At 37.0% G+C, this 22,053-nt stretch overlaps 1 long non-coding RNA gene across 1 annotated transcript; it reads left to right on the top strand.

Annotated features, from left to right (window-relative positions):
• Positions 1 to 636: 636 nt before the first annotated feature.
• Positions 637 to 11,713, top strand: LOC140622690 (uncharacterized). The gene is made up of 4 exons (XR_012022384.1): positions 637 to 794; positions 8,346 to 8,412; positions 10,150 to 10,294; positions 11,559 to 11,713. It is a non-coding gene; the product is annotated as an uncharacterized lncRNA (long non-coding RNA).
• The last annotated feature ends 10,340 nt before the right edge of the window (positions 11,714 to 22,053 follow it).

Here is a 22,053-nt window from a genome sequence, read left to right on the forward strand (position 1 = left end):
GCGCAGCGGTCTGGCGCCTGCCTTTGGCCCAGGGCGCGATCCTGGAGACCCGGGATCGAATCCCACGTCGGGCTTCTCCCTCTGCTTGTTGTGTCTCTGTCTCTCTCTCTCTCTCTTTGTGTGACTATCATAAATAAAAAAAAAAAAATTAAAAAAAAATAAAGACTCACTGATTCCCAGTGGCGTTAGAAAAGATTTACAGTCAAGGGGATTTTGAAGGAAGATTCATTGCAGGGAGCAGTTGGGCGCAAAGGCACGGAGGGTTCTGAGCATTGGGGGGAGCCGAGCTCTGCTCTGGCACTTTAGGTGGGATTGTGATCTTGTTCCTCGTGTTCTCCTCTGTAAGGCCCAACAGGTACAACAGATGTTGTCTTTGGATCAGTCCAACTCTTCAATGTGATCAAAGTCTGTGGGTGGAGAATCTTGAGGTCTGAGGAAGTCTTCTGCTGGCTTTCTCTATTTTGCTACAAATATTTCCTGTTTTCATTCACCTAAAGTCTCCCCTTTAGAGAAATGCTATGCTCTTTTAATCAAAGTAACTGATTTCTCATTCTAACTGTAATCTGAAATTCATGCTCTGTCTCTCCTCTTATTGTGACATAATTTAAAACACAAAACAAAACAAGACACCACACAGCAGAGTTGAAAAAGTAAGAATGGGAGTGGTATACATTTTGCTTTTCTTCTACTGCGATTATCAGCAGCAATCCTTACAACTAAGATACGGCATATTCCAGTGAAAGAGAAACTCAGCAGAGGACGTAGGCTCAGGCCGCCTTTGTCCACGACGCATGGTGAGTCATCTTAGCACAATGTGATTGGCCTATAACTACAGCAGCATCTGCTCACTGGGCCGAATCAGCAGTCATCCCACTGGTTCGTGTATCTTCAAGGTCAAGTAAATAAGCCATTCCTACAGCCCCAAATTTCTCCTTATGCCAACATGCTGCCAGGAGACTAAGTAGGTCACAATAGGACCAGATAATAATTCATTTCAGGTTTCCAGGTTGCTAAGAGCCCCAGCTCCTATGTATGGCCCACATTCTCTTCAATCTTGCTCAGCTATTTTCCTTCTGAGGTCTTGCTCTCAGATCTGCATATATTTACATGTTTTAGCCTGTGAGCTTTTTAGCTACAAATTATATAAAATAGAGGTCAGCCCTCTGCCAATGTAATTTTCTTCTTTCCCCATTTGCTTACTCTCAAAAATAAATAAAAACATGAATGGAAAGAATAAAAAAGTGAAGTCTTTCTATAGAGGTCCTTTAACTCTGACAGTCAAGACAACTATTGTTTTAACACTGCTGTCCCAGAGTGCTGCATTTTATCTCTGACTTCCAAAGTGCTTTGCTCCAAGCTGGTGTTTTCTCTACTGTACATAGAGGGGAAATGGTGCTCCTCAAACGGTTCAAAGACTTATGATATCTCTCAGTGAGGCTGGCTCTCAAGACAATTTATAGACTTGGAAAAATTTTCTGGACACTCTTGATTAAATCACTAATAGTATGCTCTGGAATTTGGGCTATTCTTAGCTCAGTTTTGTTAGTAATGTTGTGATTAGTGAAAAATCACTGGGTCAGGCCTTTCAAGGTCGCTGTGGTTCTTAGCCCTATAATCATATTTCTAGAATGGCTTTTTTCTTTTGAACTTATGTTTAGTTTTATATTTTAATCTGTTTCATGTTATAGTGGTTTAAATAATTTTCAATTTCAGTTTCCTTCAACATCTCTCAAGCATCCCAAGCATTTCTGGTCTTGTTTCTATTCTAAAAACATACTATTAAAAAATTGTTCATAGGTTTGGGAATAAAGAAGAAATACTACTAACATATAAACTCAATAATATTGCATCTCTTACACTGACGTGCTGCTGGACTCTATGGCACATTTGTGTACATTAGAAGAAGCTCGTTTTTCCTCAAGACACTTTCCTATCTTCCAGAACATTAGTCCTGATAAATAAATCTACAGTACCTAAGAGTGGCTCTCTTTGGAGTTGGTCAGTGCCCAATCTGTACCACTGTACGCAGGAGACATGAAGAGTCTTTAATTTTACCTAAACATTGTTGACCTAATCATAATTGTATGCTTTCATGGAAGGAATGCCATCTTTATAGATTAACTCTGACTGCTGAAACTTGAAACTGAGCTTGAAGTTCAATGGGAGATAGGTTGCACCAACCATTAAAATGATTGTTAGCTGGGATAAGTAAAACAGCTCCTTCTCTTAGGATTGTAACGTAAATCTTTTTTTTATCCATGGAAAAACAGCAGAGGCATGAAGCCAGTCTCTTCTGAAGAGAACACCTCCAGAAAAAACAAGACTCTGATGTTAAATAGGGAAGTCTGTAAAATAAATCATGCAGTACTGTGCATGATTATTGGGCACATTATAATCTGCGTATGTACAGTATTTTAAAATACATCTGATGATTAATAAATCATCCTTGTGTAATGACATATGGATATCAGAAAAATGGTTCTCTGAGTACTGTTAAAATCTGCAGAGTAGAATATTGGCATGCTTCCAAGACTTGATTCATTCTCTCTTTCCAAAATCTAAACAATGATGGATCAAATGTTTACCTGGATTAATGGTTAATTATTCTATTAATTCTCAGAAGACCATAATGTGAGTCATAGGTTTGATCTAGATTTAATGCCATTTTGGTTGTATCCTATTAAATGTTCATCTTTTACTTTATGAACAAAGTATAAACATAGAACCCCATCTAGAGGATAAAGTCCAAACTCTCTGGCAAGGCATACAACAAAACTTTCCTGGCCAAGTCTACTGTTGAGGCTTTTGTTGGTGTAAGTGAATGGGAGAGGGGTGTGGGCTCTTTCCTGAGGAGGGGCCTTCAGAATCTGTCCCATGACCATGGGTAAAAGAACACAGGGGAGCTAATGTTTTTGTCCCAGGTAAAGATATGCTCAGGGATAAATGCACTGCTTTAGAACTGAATCTGAAGGGAAAAGCCTGCCATGGAAATCAGATTAATTCTTCCCATACCTTCCACCTTTTGAATATGTTCTTTTTTTTTCTTTAAGAATTTATTAATTTATTTGACAGAGAGAAAGAGAGAGAGAGAGCACAAGCAGTGGGAGCAGCAGAGGTAGAGAGTGAAGCAGACTCCCCACTGAGCAGGGAGCTTGATGTGGGACTCAATCCCAGGACCCTGGGATCATGACCTGAGCCTAAAGCAGCCACTTAACTGAGTCACTCAGGCACCCCTGAATATGTTAAGGTCCAATGCAAGCCTCTACTTTTTCTCTCTCTGAACCTTATACAAAATTTGATAGTAGCATGTATCTTAAAGCATTATAATTATTTATTTGAAGCCTATCTCCTCTTAAAGACTATTAGCTTCTGAGATCAGGGCAATTTTTCTTTAAGTGTTCTATCCCCATGGATGGAAACTAAGGTACTTTCAGTAGAGTTTGTGGAATAAATAAATAAAAGTGATTATTGAGATCTATATCCTGTCCCTCCACATACAAAATAGTCCCTGTCATATCATCAAGCCCCAAGTATTTATAGCCATTTTCCAGGTGCCAAGGATTCCTACTTGCAGGTGTTTTGGGATGCAATGGTTTGTGAATGAGATACAGATTTTATCATTGATGAATTTACAATGCAATATGAGAACCTATATATATATATATATATATTCATGAAATCAGTAGGAAAAATACAAGGTAGTGTGTAGTATATGCTGACTTATTTGTTACAGACCAAGTTCATAGTGAGTAAATATCTCAAGTGAGGAATATTTGGTTTGAAAGTATTCCTTCCGGGCATGTAGGTGTCTCAGTGGTTGAGTGTCTGCCTTTGACTCAGGTCATGATCCCAGGATCCTGGGATTGAGTCCTGTGGGAAGCCTGCTTTCCCTCTGCCTATGTCTCTGCCTCTCTCTCAGTGTCTCTCATGAGACATAAATAAAATCTTAAAAAAAAAAAAAAAGAGAAATTACTCCTTCCAGGAATTCCCTTACTACTGAAGCCTTCCTTCCCATGGAGTAGATAAATGAAAGAACTGCATACTATTAACCCTGGAATGAGAGCTTGAGGACTTGAGAAGATGAAATTTGAAGTCACTCACAACCTTGAGGTTTCTCAAACTATGAGGCAATAACCACATTAGGATGAATAGTGAGTGTTGCTCCAGGAAGAGGGAGAATGTGACAATGTCTGCTGTTCGAGATTATGTTTCAGTTATCAGGACCTGGGTCTCCAGAAGGCCAAGCTGGTGGACATTTGCACTGGCTTCTGATTTCCTTTCCTTTCATTTTGAGACAATATGTTAGAAAATTTTCAAACTAAGATGAAGTTTTTCAAACATAATCTTTTCTCCTTAATGTCCAAAATAGTCTTAGGGCTAATTTCATTTTTCTTCTTTTCAAGTGGATTGTGTAAACAAACATTCCACGCTTTCTTCCTGGTAAGGCTAAATTGCAAACCAGAAATCCCACAGCCTTCAGTGAGCCACTGTGAAGCAGCATCACTAGGACGGAGCACTAAGTCATTATTTTGCAGCTAATGTAAAACCATATGAAAATAAATGTGTTTCTATAACCACCTATAGATATGCTAGCTTAACCAAATAGTGGGTTTTTGTTTTGTTTTGTGTTCATAGATAATTACTTTCCAACAAGGTTAGCCTAGAAAAGAAAAAAATAGAGTATTATGCATTCGTAGTGTTGGGATTTCTATCATTTTCTTTCAACTTCTATTTCATAAGGATTGAGAAAGCCAGCACATGACGAAAGAGTGCTTTTTAAGAAAAGCATTTTAGTTCGGCATCATATGGCATCACTCAGATCCAGTGCCATTTGCTGAAATGATGTGTATACTCATAGTTTTTCCTAAGTGTGGTAATTAAAGGAGGGAAGAGCCATTTATTTCTTTCTTTTGATTTTTAAAGTTGAATTTACTTTTGTGTGAGTGGGAAAATGAGAAAATATATGAGCAAAATTGTTTTTTTCCCCTTCTTTCCATTTGTACCCTGTCTAGTATTTAGCCCAGCTAGTAAAATAAATTTACTTCATTTTCAGATTATCAGCATATATAAACCCAGTAAGGAAATATGCCTGAAGCAAATAGATACCATATATACTTATACAAAGATGCAAATGCAGTTTAGAGACTTTGTCAGCTAATAAATTACAAAACTGTTTGACAAAGAAATTTATGGTTTTGTTAAAATACCCTTATATATATCCTCATATACACTCCAACTCTTATTGATGGATATTTCTGTAGAATGTCATTTTCTCTCAGAGCTCTCTTTAGCCAGTAATTATTGCTGACAACAATCTAGGCCCTGGCACTGTTTGCGGTCACCTCTGGCTGCTAAGAGGAGCAATCTAGACCCTAGTACACTACAGTTAAATTAAATTATCATAGAGATGCAATATACACTGCTACACTACCCTAGCTGTGCACCCAGAATTGAAAAAAGATTGATAGACTACAGGAATGAATCAACAAATAACTAGGTGGGTGGTACTGTTAGATACTTCTACAAATATTGATGTAGATAAATAGAATGTGGCTTAAAGATTCTGTTTTTGTGAAAAAGGATAGTTTGTTTGTTTTCCACTATAACTACCAGCTATCAAGTGATAATGGCAATGTGTTCATGTTTCCCATATATGGGCCCACAGATACTTGGTGTAAGGCTTGCCTCCATGTAACTAACATTAAATCATATGTAACATTGTACGTCAACAATCCTTCAATAATAACTAAAAAAATCATCATAGGATAAGGTCACAGGCTCTGTGTACTTAAGATCTGACTATGTCTCACTCTGGGAAAATGCTGTAAAAATGACCTATTGGAAGGTGACCAAAATAATACAAACCTTTTGCTTAACCTGGAATATGGACATGCAGCTATGCAAAAGAAGGGACACAGTTGTAAAATATACTGGGATGTGTCTATAATTATAGCTACCATTTAATGTATTGAATTATAAGAAGTAATTTAATAATGGCACTGATACTTTCGTATTGGATAGATAAAACATAAAAAATAAATTTAGTTTGGAAGACCAAATAAGTCTTTTAATAAAACCAAATTAAAGAAGCTACTTAGCTATTTAACATTTAACTCCTCATGTGCATATGTAGTTTTCATGCAAGACTAAACAGCAAAGGAGTGTATAAGGAACAATCATTTGATATCTAGATGGTAAGCCTGGCAAGTGAAGCGATCAGAGAAAAATATAAAACAGGAAACTTTAGCCATCCAAATCTCTGAAATATATGGAGAACTATTTTGTGTTTATGATTGAGATTATTAGAAAGTCCTCAGCTGTGATGGGTATTTTGAGTATGATATATATACTGTTTTCATTAGATTTCAAGAAATTCATCCAGATGGTAAAAGATGATGGGTAATGATAATCATAAAATGGACAGCAAACAGTTATTAAAAGCTTGGATTAGATGAGCTAAATCACACCATTTTGAAATAGGCATGTGTCATGTAGAGGCAGTAAAATAAAAGAATAGAGCATAGGATCTGATATAATGATAAATTATAAAATGCCAGGTATCCCTGCCTCATCTCTACTTACATTCCTATTGGCATATAAATTTTTTGCTATGGACAAATAAATCAAACATTAACAGCAGGTATATGTCAAAGCAGCTTTGAAGAAACCATGCTGGTACCGTTGGCTAATAAAAATAGTCACAATTAATATTACCTCCAAAAGATATGACATGATAATGCTCAACAATACCAGTTACTAATTGCTTTTATTATTAGAAAAGAAAATCTTTTCAAATGGAGAAACAGATTGGAATAGAGTGAATTCAATATGAGTGCCCAAATTACTGGTGATCAACTCATATAATTAAGATAATTGAACTACAGAGGGCTTAGCCATTATCCAACCCAATTCCTTCATTTTACAGTTAAGAAAAATGAAGCTCATTCATTCATTTATTCATTCAACAAGTATTTATTGAGTGTCTACCAAGGGCTAGTCATGTTCTAGGTATTGGGGTTGGAGCTAAGAACAAGATGCATGAGAGTCTTTCTCTATGGGGTTTGCATGGTTGATTGGAAAGTCTTCTTTGAGAAGATTGTATTTAAGCTAATAGATGAATGATAAGGAGCCAGTTGGCAAAGATGAAGAGCATTCTAGGCGGAAGTACCAATTAAAGAAAGGTTGTAAGGTGTGAATAAGCCATGAAATGAATAACAGGGGAGCGAAAAATCTCACTGTGGCTTGAGCATAATGAAAATACAACCATGAAAGAAGAGAGAGATAGGCAGGGATAGGAAATCATGTTAGCTTTATAAGCCAAAGTAGAGAATTTGGATTTTTTTTTCCTCATGAGAACTATTAAAAGGTTTTAAGAGTGAGAGTGACATGGTACGGGTGTAGAGTGAAAGGATAAGATAACTGCTGTGTTGAGAATGTATCAAAGAAGAAAAGAGGCGAAGAAAGGCCACTGGCTAGAATGCCATGACATGTATTCAAGGCAGACATGGCGGTTTAGCCTATCCTTGTAATAGTGGAGAAACAATTGTTTGCTTGTGGAATTTGTTTTGGTGCAGAATCAAGGTTAGATGAAAAACTGGATGCTGAACAAAGTATAGAAATCAAGGATAACTCCTAGTATTGTAGCTTGAGTTGCTGTGGAGATGGTGGTGCTGTTTATTAAATTGGGAAAAGGATAAGGAAGAGAGGCTTGAGGGAACCTTTGATTTTGGGGGTGTGTGTTTGGCATGACTAATAAATAAATGCGTGGGAATATGAGGTAGGCAGTCAGATGTTAAAAGTCTGGCTTACGGATAGTATTTAAAACAATGTGACTTGAATGAATTCAAAGAGAAAAAAGCATGTGCATACACAGAAGAAATGATGGCATGATAGAGTATGAAGAGAGAGCAAAGTGGTCTGAAAAGGAGAATTAGTATCCCACTGGGAAAAGTAGGAGATCATGAAATCATGGAAGCCAGAAAAAAAATGTTTTCAAGGAGATGGAAATTGTTACCATGATAAATGCCACCGAGAAAATCAAGTAACATAGGAGTGGAAAACGAACCATTGTCTGTGGCTACATAAAAATCTCTGTTGGCATGTCCAAGAGCACCCAGACGATAGGTACACAAAATTATTTGCAATTTTTCTATCCCCACGCACAAAAAACAGAAGTCTGTGTCTTGACATTCAAGGACTTCTATGTGTTAGTTGTATATTAAGATTGCCCCCTTTTCATTGGAATATTGAATGAATAAGGTTTTATATTAGCTTGCCTTTGATACGTCTATCAATTGAAGTTTTACTTGCATGCTCTCATAATTCAATATATGTTTTCTTCAAAGTATGACAAGAATCAAAATGACCACATCTCCTTTAAAGATGGGAAAGACTGAAGCAAAAGTAATGGTGGTAAGAACTTTTCATAGGTAGTTGTTGTATATTAAGTAATTAATAAGATCCCAAAATATAAGTTATGACTCAGGGATTTTATTACCCTCCCTTTGGACTCAGGCAGAATTATTCTCTCAAAAACATCTACTTCCAGAGCTCTCGGAAATAAGTTGGGTATCTTTCAGGCAAAGAGGAAGGACACATGGGCCTGTTGTTTCCTGGAAGACTGCAAGAATCACTGAAGCTTAAGGAAGAGAGAATTTTACCTGCAATTTTCCCATTCCGTGCTAATCCATCTTCCAGTCAAAAATGATGAAAAACTGTTGGTGCTAAAAACGCCAAGATGATTCAGAAAATCTCCCTGTTAATTCTTATACTAGGGACAGCAGTAAGGTGAAAATATTAGTTACTTTATTTGTCAAAATGCAGCTTCATTCGGAGATCTGGAAACATATCCAATTCTGGTGATAGCTGAAAGAACTATGGCCTATGGTTTAGGCTCAAAGAACTTAATCTGATTTAAACATTTTATTTATTTATTTTAAAAGACTAGATTAGTTGCAGGTGTACAACATAGTATTCAACAATTGTATGCATTAAAAAGTGCTCATCATAGGAAGTGTATTTAGAATGAGAGGTAACTAAGGAGTGCTGGGTCCCTCTGGAGTTTTGCTAAACTCTATCTTCATTACTTCATCCTTAAGATGGTTTATAACACTCCAAATGGATTTAGATGAGGATGTGTATGTAGAGGTCTTATCCCAACATCTGGTATATAGTAAATGTTAAATAAAAGGACTATTATTTTTCAACTTTTTATATTCCTTTGGGAGGGCAGTCTCACACAAGGTAAATCTCACATCACCAGAGGAGGACAAGTGCAAACACAGATGGCCATTACATCTGGAATTTGCAGAGAGAAAATCATGCACAGGGTGGATGGTCTCTAAATCCCCTTAATTCAAATGTACATGGATGTTATGACTTTGTCCTCTAGCCCGTGTTATCACTACTATCCTGTGAATCTGAGAAGAACACAGAAAGTTGAAGGCACAATTTAAAAATAATCGGGGGATCCCTGGGTGGCGCAGCGGTTTGGCGCCTGCCTTTGGCCCAGGGCGCGATCCTGGAGACCTGGGATCGAATCCCACGTCGGGCTCCCGGTGCATGGAGCCTGCTTCTCCCTCTGCCTGTGTCTCTGCCTCTCTCTCTCTCTCTCTTTCTCTCTCTGTGACTATCATAAATAAATAAAAAAAAATTTAAAAATAATCGGCGAATCTTCCTTGGTCAATCAAGCGTGGGTCTGAAAACAAAGTAACTGGTCCCACATGCTATATGTCATTATCCTCGGATTCAGGAAAGTCGCTCAATAGTTATTTTCTTCTCTGTGTTTTCAAACTTTCCTTCCTGGGCAACACTCTGTGATTATGATCCAGATACCAGATGTTTGAAGTAGTGTTTGTTCCTTCTTCTGTCTCCATTTTACATCTGGAAAGACAGTGTGACAAGTTCATGGGCTGACACAGAGGGAGAAGGGGAGATGAGAGAGAGGGAGAGATGCAGTTAGAGTTGGAAGAGAATAAATAGAAGCGAGGGCAAGCTCACGAAAGAAGCTATTTCCAGAATTAGAATTAGCATGCACAGAGCTCTGGTTCCTTAGCTCCAAGCTATGCTGGCCACTTTGTACGTTTTAATGTACTAATTTATTTTTCTCAAATTTAATTTACACTTTTATGACATTTAATTGGCGACTAGCATCAAAAGCCCATATGACTCATTCCTATGCATATCGAGGTAAGATTTCGAAGTATTGAATAACACAAAGGATTTTCTGGAGGTGAGAGGAAAGGACTCAGAACTGGCTTCCGTCTTGCCAGAAAGCAGCACCCCTAACAAGTTGGTAAGTGGTGATATTGCAGCCTCCTGGAGGGCACTCGTTACAACATTCAGGTTCTCCCCTCAATTTTAGAAGCCTCTTGGTGCTGATGAATCAATACCTATATGACCGGGAACAACGGGGCCCAGCAATGGGGAAAAGGGTGATAATTTTTTCATATTTGTTTTGCAAGAGATAAAATGAAAGCCCAGAAAGTGAGGGATTTGTGATCACCGAAGGCTAAAGTTGTTTGTTATCCTGAGATTAGACAGACATTTAAATATTAGCTTTATACTCAGTATACCCAGATCCTTGAACTGGAAACCCCGGTTAGGTTTAGAGGGGAAGGGGTAATTTTCTCAGCATCTCTCACTGAACTGAACTGTTTGGAACAATAGCAGAATGAGCCCCACTTTTGCCAGGTAGGGGACTATTTGTCTGGCCTTGTGTGCTGATAGAACCACCTCATGTGATTTATGGAATACCAGCAGCCATCTCATCAACAAGGTGGACTTATTTGGACTATGCACCAACCAGATTCTTTCTGGAAAGAATTTGGGGCAAATCTAATATAACATCTATGATTTGGGGTCAAAAGCCTTTGAGGTTTTTTCCTTTCTCCTTTTATCTTTGAGAAAAGAATGACACACAGGCTGTGTGATAGGCACAAAGAGATACAAAGCAGTACGTTAGGATTGAAATGATGAACAATATTGCACTAACTGGCAATAATGCAGTATGCAAAATTGAAAAAAAATATATAATTTAAACCAAGCACGTGTGGTCAAAAATTGCATTGCTTGATAAAAACAGACTTTTCCCTTAAGTAATGAGTCTAGAGGATGTATTTACTGGGCTATCAAAACAATCAGAAACATCATAAGGCATAACATTTGTTTGCCTTCTCAGGAAAGTAACTGTGCAGGCTTATGGATCATCTAAATTAGACTTTACTATTTTGATGTTCTTGCCATTTGTTCTTTTAAATTTCCAGCCTAAGGGGTGTATTCTCCTCTCAATGTGCATGTGTAAGTCCCATTAAGGCTAATAGGAATTTGGTGCCTGAATCCAAAGAAAAATCTACCCTTGGGATGGCATTTTGCACATGTAACACACAAGAAAAATAACTAAAAAAAAATCCATGTCTCTTCATCCAAAGTGCATAAACAATTATATTAATTAGAAGTACGAGATAAAGGACTTGCATGTGGAATCTTAAACCCATTTAATAATTTGCAATTTTATGCAATTCTCTCACTCAAAATTGCTTTCCTCAAATATGCTTTAGGTTGTCTCCCGCTTTGAAGAACCTTGTGACGAATAGAAACCAAGAGATATAGGAGAGGTGGGAGTACATTTCTCGACACGGGCTTCATTTATTTATATGCTGCGGCACACGCACTCATGATGTTTCAAACTTATTTCCACCAGATTCAAAATAAAACCTGGAACACAAAACAGCTCGCCCATATTTTCTTGTTTAAGGCTCTATCTCCTGAGCTTTCCTTTGTATCTCAGTTTCTAGCCACCTAAGAAATTTTCAGGCAAGAGGAGGTATTCAAATGAGATGTTAATTTTAAAAAATTGTTACATCCTTCTGTTTATTTTGGTCAAAAGGAAATATTGGTTCTTGGAGGTGCATTAAAATGCAGATAAAAAACAGTTTTTATCTTTATACATCTTTCGGGAAAGAAAATTCTACCTCAAGAAATTTCTTTAACAAAGAGAACATTATTTCAGACTCTAACATTTCTGTCTGCCGATTATCATTAGTCATAAGCTAAGCCCTGCACTAAATGTCTAGTGAGCACAGATAATGTTCATTTTGTCTGGAAGACAGGTTGCCGCCTGTCAAGGAGCGATGGAATAAATGACAGGTTTTGACTCTGTGCCTTGCAGGCATATTAGGCTAAGAAATCGCCAACATGATGAAAAATTATTTTGTCAAAAATTTGTAGGTCACCCATCATTGTCTAATGTATTCTGTGATTAATTGCTAGCATAGATCAGCATTATGTCTTTCCAGTGAATCGCTTAATTGTTGCCTGCTTCATGCTCTTAATGTAATGATGAGGCATCTGCTCCTTTCACATGTGCTTTTAAATGCCAGCTTTTGCATCCAGGTTACAGGGTTGGTAATACTCAACTTAAAGAACTAGTTCAAATTAAAACTTCGGGACCGCCATCTCTTCTTGCTTTTTATGGGAGTGTGCGTGAAAGGCTGAGTGTTAGTGTTAATGTATGTAGATTTTATTTCTGATGAGTGATTATTTGACTGCTCATTTTACGAAGATTTATGGTGTGCTTTCTATCTCCTGACTGCAGTGCTACTCTTATCTTTAATAAAGGAGATGAGGACATTAATCAGCCATTGTCAGGGCTCCTGACTAAGACATTAAATGTACTGTATGGGATAGGTAAACACGCTCCAGATCCTTCTCTACTCCACTAGATCAAGCAAAAAAACACTCATTATATTTATCATAATTTCACATCTGCTGTTTTTGAAGCAATGTACCATGAGGCCATAAACTGTATTACAACTGTGCATAAATTCAACTGATTTGTGGCTGGAGTAACTAATTCCTAAAGTACATTTTAGAAAAACAAGCAGTGAGCCCTGAAATTGCAATTCCATAAAGGCACTAAATTACTGACTGCAGAATCAAAAATTTGCTTGATGTGATTCTGCAGTGACCATTTTATAAAAAGTGACAGTACGCCTGTGATTGAGTCAATAAAATAAGGACGAGTGAGCTGTACACTCAAACAAGATTAAAGAGAAAGGGAATGACAGAGGACAGACTCATGGTGTACAAATAGGGAAAGCAGAATGTTTCCCCCAAAATGGCTTGAGGATGCAACTATTAATAGCAACAATATTGATTTGTCAGTAATCTTTTCCTTATTTTGGAGGTGTAAGAGAAAAAAAATTAATTTCTCCCTTTTATTCATTTCACAGCATAATTGAGAACATACATAATATTTAGCGGAATGGATTTTGAAATAATTTTTTAATTGTGGCATTAGTTATTGATTTAAGCTTGCCATAATATTCTCCAAAATTGTAATGGATAATTATTTATGGGTTATTTATTTGTTTTATGGGTTATTGTTATTGGTTTTCAAGAGTGCATATCTAAGCAATCTCTTTGTTTGGGCATCTCGCCATGTTTGGGTAGCAAATTGTGTGTGTGTGTGTGTGTGTGTGTGTGTGTTTATGGGAGGGAGAATGGAATGCATATTTCTAGGTGTGTTTTTACCTCTATGGGTATGCTCAACTTCATTTTTTTCACAAACTTGATCAGTACCTAAACTTGCTATAATGTCTTCTCCAAAAGACAAAGGAGAAAAGGGACTAATCTTTCACAGGGGACAAGAAATACCAGAAACACCATTGTTTTTGAAGACAGAATGCACTTGACATTTGTTAAGATGAAAACCAAAGGCAGACCTGCCACTCGGAATCCTGAATAGAGGTGTGAGCCCACAGATGAGACCTGCTGAGGGCGGCAACCATGTATGTTCTCCTGGAAGTAAGAAGTGATTATGTGATTATTTATTGACTGGAAAAAGCAATTTAAGAGAAAAATAAATGAAACTGGGCTTTCATTGCTTGGGTTTCTCAAGATATCCATCGCCTTTCACCAATTATTTCATGCATTTCTGCTGCTGAAGCTAGAAGTGCCACTGAGTGCTTTTGTTTCATTTGACTATGATACATATGCATTCTTTGTTTAAGATTATGTGTTTGGAAGCTCCTTCTCATCGATTGTGGGCAGTTTCTTCCTACCTAGGGCAAATTGTGTAGGGCATTTACACAGAACATATTTTAGGGTGATATAATCCTATTTGATTTTATTGACAGAAGAATATATTTGCCATATTTTGTCCCTTTCCCTGACCACTATTCTGGTCAACTTTTATAACTGTAAATCTGAAGCTGGCACATTGAATATTGCTCTATTCTTTACTCATAATATCAAGTCAAAAATGGTTGTGTTCATAAGGCATTGTATGGTTTCTATCTAATGGTATCAATCTGTGCATCACAGAGCGTTTCTTTTCCTGACATTATTACTTTACTGAAATTAAGCTTGAAACAATCTGATGTCAGATACTGTATATCTACTTTTATTGCCAGCCTTTCTGAGCCCACCATATTGCCAGGACTGCATCTCATTTTAGATGGGTTTAACCAGATATATATTCTCAAGTTTATTGAGAGTTGGATAGATTACATTTCCCATTCTCAAAGAGCAGGCTGGTCCTTTTAGTGCATTTTATAGAACAAATGTAAATTCCCATGCTGCAGTTGACAAAAATTCATGGTTCTTTTCTTAGTGTCAAAAATAAATCCAGCATAGCATTGGAGATGAGTAAGTGTGGTATAGAGAAATGGGCTTCAGTTCACCCTTTCTGATTTAGCAGCAGTTCCGATGTACTTGAGAAATCTGTAAAAGTTCAATTATTACGGTCTAGGCAAAGAGATTTGCTCACACAACAGAACTACCGTACTTGAGAATGAATTGCAAGGAATGGATGAAATGCAAAGCACTTTCTGAGCACAGAGAACCCCTTTACCTCCTACCTCCTCTCCCTGCCTTGCCTTCCCCCATCTACTTATATCTCACACAAGAAGCTTTCGTGAAGGCTTTCACTGTAGTTAAAATAAAATACAAGCATAAGAAATTGCTGAATCACTCCATTAAAATGCAATAAAAATTAGTCTTTTATTCCTTTTGGGAATTTAGATATTTAGGAGGTTCAGAATAAGCAAAGAATAGCTATCAAATAAATTTATTAGCAGCTTGGCTTGATCACTTTGTCAAGATTGCTTACATATGTATGTCTCAGAAGGAAAGGCATATTTGTATGAAAAAGTGTTTTATAGCTAAACCAAACATAGTGAATCATGGAAAAAAATGCTCTCTCAAATTCCACGTACTTCATCAATACAACACACGCTTGGATTGCGGACTGTCTGCTTAAATGCCAAGAGTGTGTCCTTATAAACAAACAGCATCTCTTTCTCTGTTTACATTCATTGATTTGATTTTTTTTTTTTTTTCTGATCAAAGCTAGGAGTTGCCTCTAACTATCCATCAAAAATCGGTGTTGCTTTTAGGGAAAAAAAAAGTAGGAAAAAAAAATCAAGTGTATTCTGTGGAAAGAATGCAGCCTGACTACTCCAAGAGTCAGTCCAGGTATGTCTGCTCTTAGCATTTCTTTTTGGTCATGTCATTTTGCTGTTCCAAGGCTTGAGCAATAAGGGGATTACCACCATTGGGAGGAGTTAAGACCTACATAATTCCCAGCAGGAAGGATGTGACCAGTCTTTCTTAAGGAGGAAGGTCTGATTCCTTATAGTCCCATTTACTCTTATGGCTTTTCCTAATCAGCAGATCATAAATAAGGTGGGATCTTGCGGAACTGCAGATTAAGCTCCTCCGCCACCTATCAGTGAGATAAGGACAACCTTTGGTTACCAGGGGAGGACACATCTGGATACAAACATACGCATACACACAGTACACATAAAACATATTACACAGATAGGGTGCATCGTTATTACTTTGTAATCATCCATCTATCATATTTACAGTGTGGTGGTAAAATAAATTAAAAATAAAAAAGAAATAATTATTTCAAGTTCGTGAATTTGAATGAGTGCTAACCTTCGCAGTAGTGCAAAATAAAATCACAGAGCCCATTCAGGAGACATGGTACCTTGTGAAAATCAACCACCAGCGAACATATATTTGCTGTAACTGAGGACTGTATCTTACATTATCAAGCAAATTCATATGATAAATATTTTTAGAGTATTTGATACATATCAGGCACAATCCAAAGCACTATGAACTTGTCAAATCGTACTGGTGATCATACTATTCAAGGAGAAAATAATTAGAATACAGGGGAAAAAATGTTCTGTTTTAAAGACATATATATAAGAGAAACTATCATGACAGTGCAATAAATGGAACGCTAAATTATATGAGTGTGGAAAAAAGCTATGAAACTGGTAACAACACTTAAATATGCTATAGCTACATTCATTTGCTTATTCATTTACTCATTTAACAAATACATATGAAATACCTATCATGGGCATCACTGGGTTAGGCTCTGAAGCTGTAACGGTGACCCAGACTAAATCCATGCCCCTCCACTGCTCACAGGGAAGCTGGAATAAATATGCGGTGGGATGATAATTTATGAGAGCAATTAAGCTAAGCTTGATGAGTCAGAGAAGGCCTCCTAGAGGAAGTGACTCACACTATGGACTATGAGCAGTTGGCTAGGTGAAGAGTGAGGAGGGCTCTGGGGAGAGAGCGTGGTCCCTGAAAGAGTTTCCAGTGGAGGGAATAGAGTGCATGAAGGCCAGGAGGTGAGGGACAGCATGGTCTACTGTAGGAACTGGGAGTTCAGTCTCACTGAAATGTAGGTTGAAGTAGGGGGGAGAGGGCAAATAGGTCATGCACAGGCTCAAGAGCCATGAAGCAGGATATATTCTTTGGGGGCAATCAGAAACTATCAACTAAATAAACAAGGAAGTAATCAAATATTTATTTTAGGAAAATTACTTTGGTTGTAGCAAAAAGGAGTAGTCTCCAAATTCTTTTTCTGTACACCATCAGTAAAGCTTTCTAGAGATCTATTTTCTAGATCTTTCTTTCTTTCTTTCTTTCTTTCTTTCTTTCTTTCTTTCTTTCTTTCTTCTTTCTTTCTCTTTCTTTCTTTCTTTCTTTCTTTCTTTCTTTCTTTCTTTCTTTCTTTCTTCTTTCTTTCTTCTTTCTCTTTCTTTTTTCTTTCTTTCTTCCTTCCTTTCTAAATAATATACTATTTCAACTGTACTGTTATGTTTGTTTTTAAAACATATACAAAATTAAAGGTTTAATGGAATGATCTAATTTTGAAGTATGTTTTTAAGAATTTAAAGACAGTATTTCAGTTTTGAATCACACCATGCCTCTGCTTTAAAACTGTAGACATTTGTTTTTATGCAGTGGGTGTTTAGTTTTGATATGTGTCCCTGGCCCTCACTACAAGATCTTTATCATTTATCATCATCACAGTAAGACCTTCCTGATAATCTTATTTAAAATCATAAACCCTTCCTTGGCATTCTCCATCTCCTTTCCATTTAATTTTTCTCACATTACCTTTGAATACTCTATATAACTTGTTTAGGTTTGTATAGACCTTCTCCACTTCCCGTGAGTGCAGAGATTTGTCCTTTTGTTCACTGCCATCTTCTGGGCCTAGAAAAGCACTTGGCCTACTAGAGGTGCTCAGAAAATATTTGTTTCACCATGTTACATGGTGAAAGTCATGATTAGTAGTTATGGACATAAATCTATATTTCAGAGTCTTCTTGATAATTTAAAACATTTTACCTGAATTTTTGTTAGACCAACTTAGGCCATAATTATTTTTTCTTGTAGTATGAACGATGAAGCACTCAATTAGGAGTAAGAGGGTTACTTGCATGTGCTTGCATGACAATACTTTTTCTCCAGGAATCTTTCCAAGTCCTGTGGCCATCCTGTGAGGACTGGTTTAGTGAAAACTAGACAGCATGATCTGGAAGCCTGTCTAACTAGGTAGATACAAACAATATGTACTGGGATAGGCTGGAGCACTTGAACCCAATGAGGACCCTTCCTTGACATTGTAGCATTGTCACTTCACTCAACTTATTCTCCTGGGGGACATGTATCTGAAGAAGGTTGTCAGTGTCAAGCTCTATATTGGCTCAATAATGAGGACTTTTCTTATTTTTATTTACTTTTTTGAATTTTATTTTTAGATAAATATAAGTAGAATTTCTCATGTGTTCTCTCAGTTCAGTAGTTCACCTTGAATACTTTGAAGAAGTCTGGGAGAGGGAGTGGATTCTGGAGGGCCTGGATAAGCATAGCAGAATGGTTAGGAAAGTTGTCCTGGTTTCCTGCAGCTTCACCTGAGGAAGTCCATGTGGGCAGGCTCCCAGTTTTCAGCTTGGAAAGATTCAACAATTTGGAGGGAATGTAAATTCTATTTTTTTAATTGCCCAAATAGAGATCATGTCTCCCCCCACATATATCACTCTTGTCAGTGTGTGAAACGCCAAGATATGATATGATAGATATGATAGTTACCCTTTCCAGAATTGTTTGTTGTTAACTGTCTCTACTGAATACAAAGTCCAAATAAATAGCCTGAAGTTATAGGTAAGGCCCCAGTCATGTATATAGGGATTTGCTGAGAGTGAGGATTATTTAAAATCAGAATGTGTTTTTAATAATTCTCATTCCTATATTTGGTGTCTGTGAGAATGATATGGGGGAGAATCACATATTTCCTGCATTTCTTTGGGTCCTTTCAAAATTTGAATGAAAGAGATATTGATTTTGTCTTAATAAACATTGCATATATGGGGCACCTGGATGGCTCAGTGGTTGAGTATCTGGCTTTGGCTCTGGTCATGATCCCGGGATCCTGGGATCAAGTCCCACCTCTGAGTTCCCACAGGGAGCCTGCTTCTCCCTCTGCCTATGTCTCTGCCTCTCTCCCTGTGTCTCTCATGAATAAATAAGTAAAATCTTAAAAAAACAATTGTATAGAGACCAGTGTCTTAATTCACTTCAACTGCTTGAAGTACAGTTGATATTCTAAAGTAGATGGGCAAAGCACGTCCTACTTTTTAAATTGCTTGTATTATCTATTTATTTTTAAACCACAACTTCTTCCTATTTCTATACCACTTGTTCCAGGTAAACAGCAAACAGCTGAGTGTATCTGCTTAATTTCAGCTGATGTGGACCTTGCTCAACAGAAAGAACAATGTCAAGAAGTAATATTTTTAAAATTGTGACTTAATATAAAATTTTTTAATATTTTAAAAATTCAGCAGGAGTTGGGCAATGTGTAGTTTACCTCTTACATGGGTTGCATATGGAAGCCAGAGTTGACTGACCACACATTTCTTGAAATAATATTCTTGCATCCTTATAGATTGATGCCAGGTCCATGAACAGACTTGCTGTTAGTTCCTTAATCCAGCTCCACACAGAGGGATAGTTTTAATGACTTGTTAAGTTCCCTTGTCGCCTTGAGACTCAATTACTCAAATTCAGGGAAGAAAATCTAATTGAATCATTTCAATAAGAAATCATGATTTTCATCTAAATTTTAATTTCATCTACTCCAATGAATTATACTGAGGTTATTATAGTATCCTTTCAACCTCACCAATAAAGGCATCTCTGTGTTCACAAAGCAGGGCAAAATCCTTATATGTGGTGAGGTCCTTTCAAAGTCGAAGGCACTCTCTTGCCTCGTCTTCTCTCTCCCTGTGCCCTTCGATGCTCTGTTTGTCCAGTTTGTATGTTAATCGTGTACATATATGCATGAAATGGCACCAGGACATTGAACTTCATGTGAAGTGAATATGAGGTTATGTCTTAAGTATGTGATAAGGGATCTGGGCAGCACAGAGCCAATGCATCCATTCTGGCCATCCTGGTGATCAATCCTGTATGCCCAAGTCCGGAGTCTGTGTTCCTTACTCATAGGATGGCCAAAGTGAAGAACAAAATGCCTCAGGATTCCATTTATATCATTTAGATGGGCACAATCTTGGTCAACATTGCACATGGACTTTGTTCCAAAAAACTCCCAATAGGGTGTTAAAATAACAAATTCAATGGGCAAGGAAGAGAGAAACGAAGAAACAAAAACCTCAAGTTCCTAATTCCCACAACAAGCTATACATGATTATATTCACGTATGGTCTTGTGATTTCTAACATCTTCCTCTTGGGAGAAGAGGTACTATTAGAACTTGCACCGAAATTTCACAAAGAAAAAAAATCCATTAATCAGATGGTAATTAGCATGTATCATTAAATGTTATAGAGTGAGACAGGAAGCCCACTTCTTAACAAATGGCTCATTCCATTTTTCCTGTACTGTCAGATATTTGGCCATTTCTCTCTCTCTCTCTCTTTCTGATTCAGTTCTTTGCTGTGCAGACTGCAAAATATAATAACTTCTAAGCAGTGTGTAAAACAAAGTGCTCAATTCACTTTATTAAAATATCCAATAATAATTGATTTAAAGGCAATAAAATGTGTTCATTAGAGGGTTTATATTCAAGAAATATTGAAAGTATACCTAAAACTGTCACTTTTATTGTGAATGAACAGGATAATATAATTTGAAAAGAGTGTGATCATACTAAAGATTTGTCCTGCAGCATTATCTGATAGCTCGTAAAGTGCTGAAATTTAATATGATGCTTTCAGTCAGTTTAATTGAAATTTAATTGCCACTTTGGGCAGAAGGTTTAGATCTGATCAATAAAATATTAAAGATTTTGTGCTTTCGCTTGGAACAGCTCCTTTAGCAATGCATCAAGAGGACCCTATATTTTCGGAAATATTTGTTTGTTATAGTTCACACAGTACTCAATATCACTTTCTAACCTGAAAGTTTTAATGTGCTGTGCAGACAAATAGTGGAAATAATAAAGCAATAGTTGATCCATTTAATTACAACACAATGAAAGAAATAACGGTCACCTTCAGATTCATGAGAAAGGCATTAATGTAAAAGAGCAATAAATATTTTGAAATGTCAAACCTCAGAAAGACAGAGTCCAACTTGAGCTGGGCTGTAAATCAGACTGAGGGAAGGACCTTGAAAAAAAGATGGTTCTTTGGTATTTTAGAAATAATTACTAATACAAAAAGGGTAATGATGAAACTATAAATTACATTAAAAAGGGCCATTAGAAGAGGATTAGTTTATAAAGCTGAGAGATGGTTCTTAAAATTGTCCTGCTGGTTATTTCTACTTTTCATTTTATTCAGGAAACCCTGCTCAATTATCTGATTATTAATAAACTAATTGATCACTACTTTGCAGCTCAAATACTAAAGTTAACTTTCTCCTTTTTGGGGCCTCCCATGGGACTTCCACATTACTTCTATTTGAGGAAGGGGGAGAGGTGGAGATTTCTCAAGTGATATGAACAGTAAATGCGAGACTGACTTTAGGCTAAGCAAGATTCCTATTAATATGTCTTAAAATTTTAAGTCTTTTTTTTAGATCACTATGTTCCAAAGGTGACTCTGATATTTGTGTCATTATAATATTTTCCTGACGGTCCCTTTTTACCAACAGGATGCTTCAAAATCTCTGTGTTCAAGCAAGGACCTCAAGGACTTTACTCACCAATCTCCTAAGAAAGTCAAAGTTTAATATCATGGCACATTGTTCTATTAGGCTTAGTACATCTCTAAAGACATAAGTATATTTTTTTGTTTACAACCATATTCAAACAAGACTAATTATCTGTGATGACCAAAACCACTCTTTTTCTTCTCTAGCCATCTCTGTCCCAGATTTCCCTTGGTTAACCACATGCTATCCTCATAGTTTTTAGTTTTACAATCTTATTAAAATAGGCCACTTATTTTCTTTTGAAGTAGACACAGTATTTTTCACTGTGCCCAGTCAGAAATTGTTATTTTGTGACATCTAGATGCTGGACACTATCCTAGGGCCTGGGAACGTAGCAGTGCCTAAGAGAAACATTCCTAGCTTCTGGAAACTTAGGTTCTAGTGGAAGAGAATGACAATAAACATAGACAAATAAAGAAAATCCTGGAAAATTCTACAAGTGAGATAAGATAGGTTAATGTGGGAGAGGGTGTGTGTGTGTGTACGTGTGCATATGTGCACTTGAGCAGCTTTAGCTCCTTCTCTGAGGAGGTAACATCCAGGTTAATA

Source organism: Canis lupus, chromosome 32, assembly GCF_048164855.1.
Source record: "Canis lupus baileyi chromosome 32, mCanLup2.hap1, whole genome shotgun sequence".
Classification (NCBI taxonomy): Eukaryota; Metazoa; Chordata; class Mammalia; order Carnivora; family Canidae; genus Canis; species Canis lupus.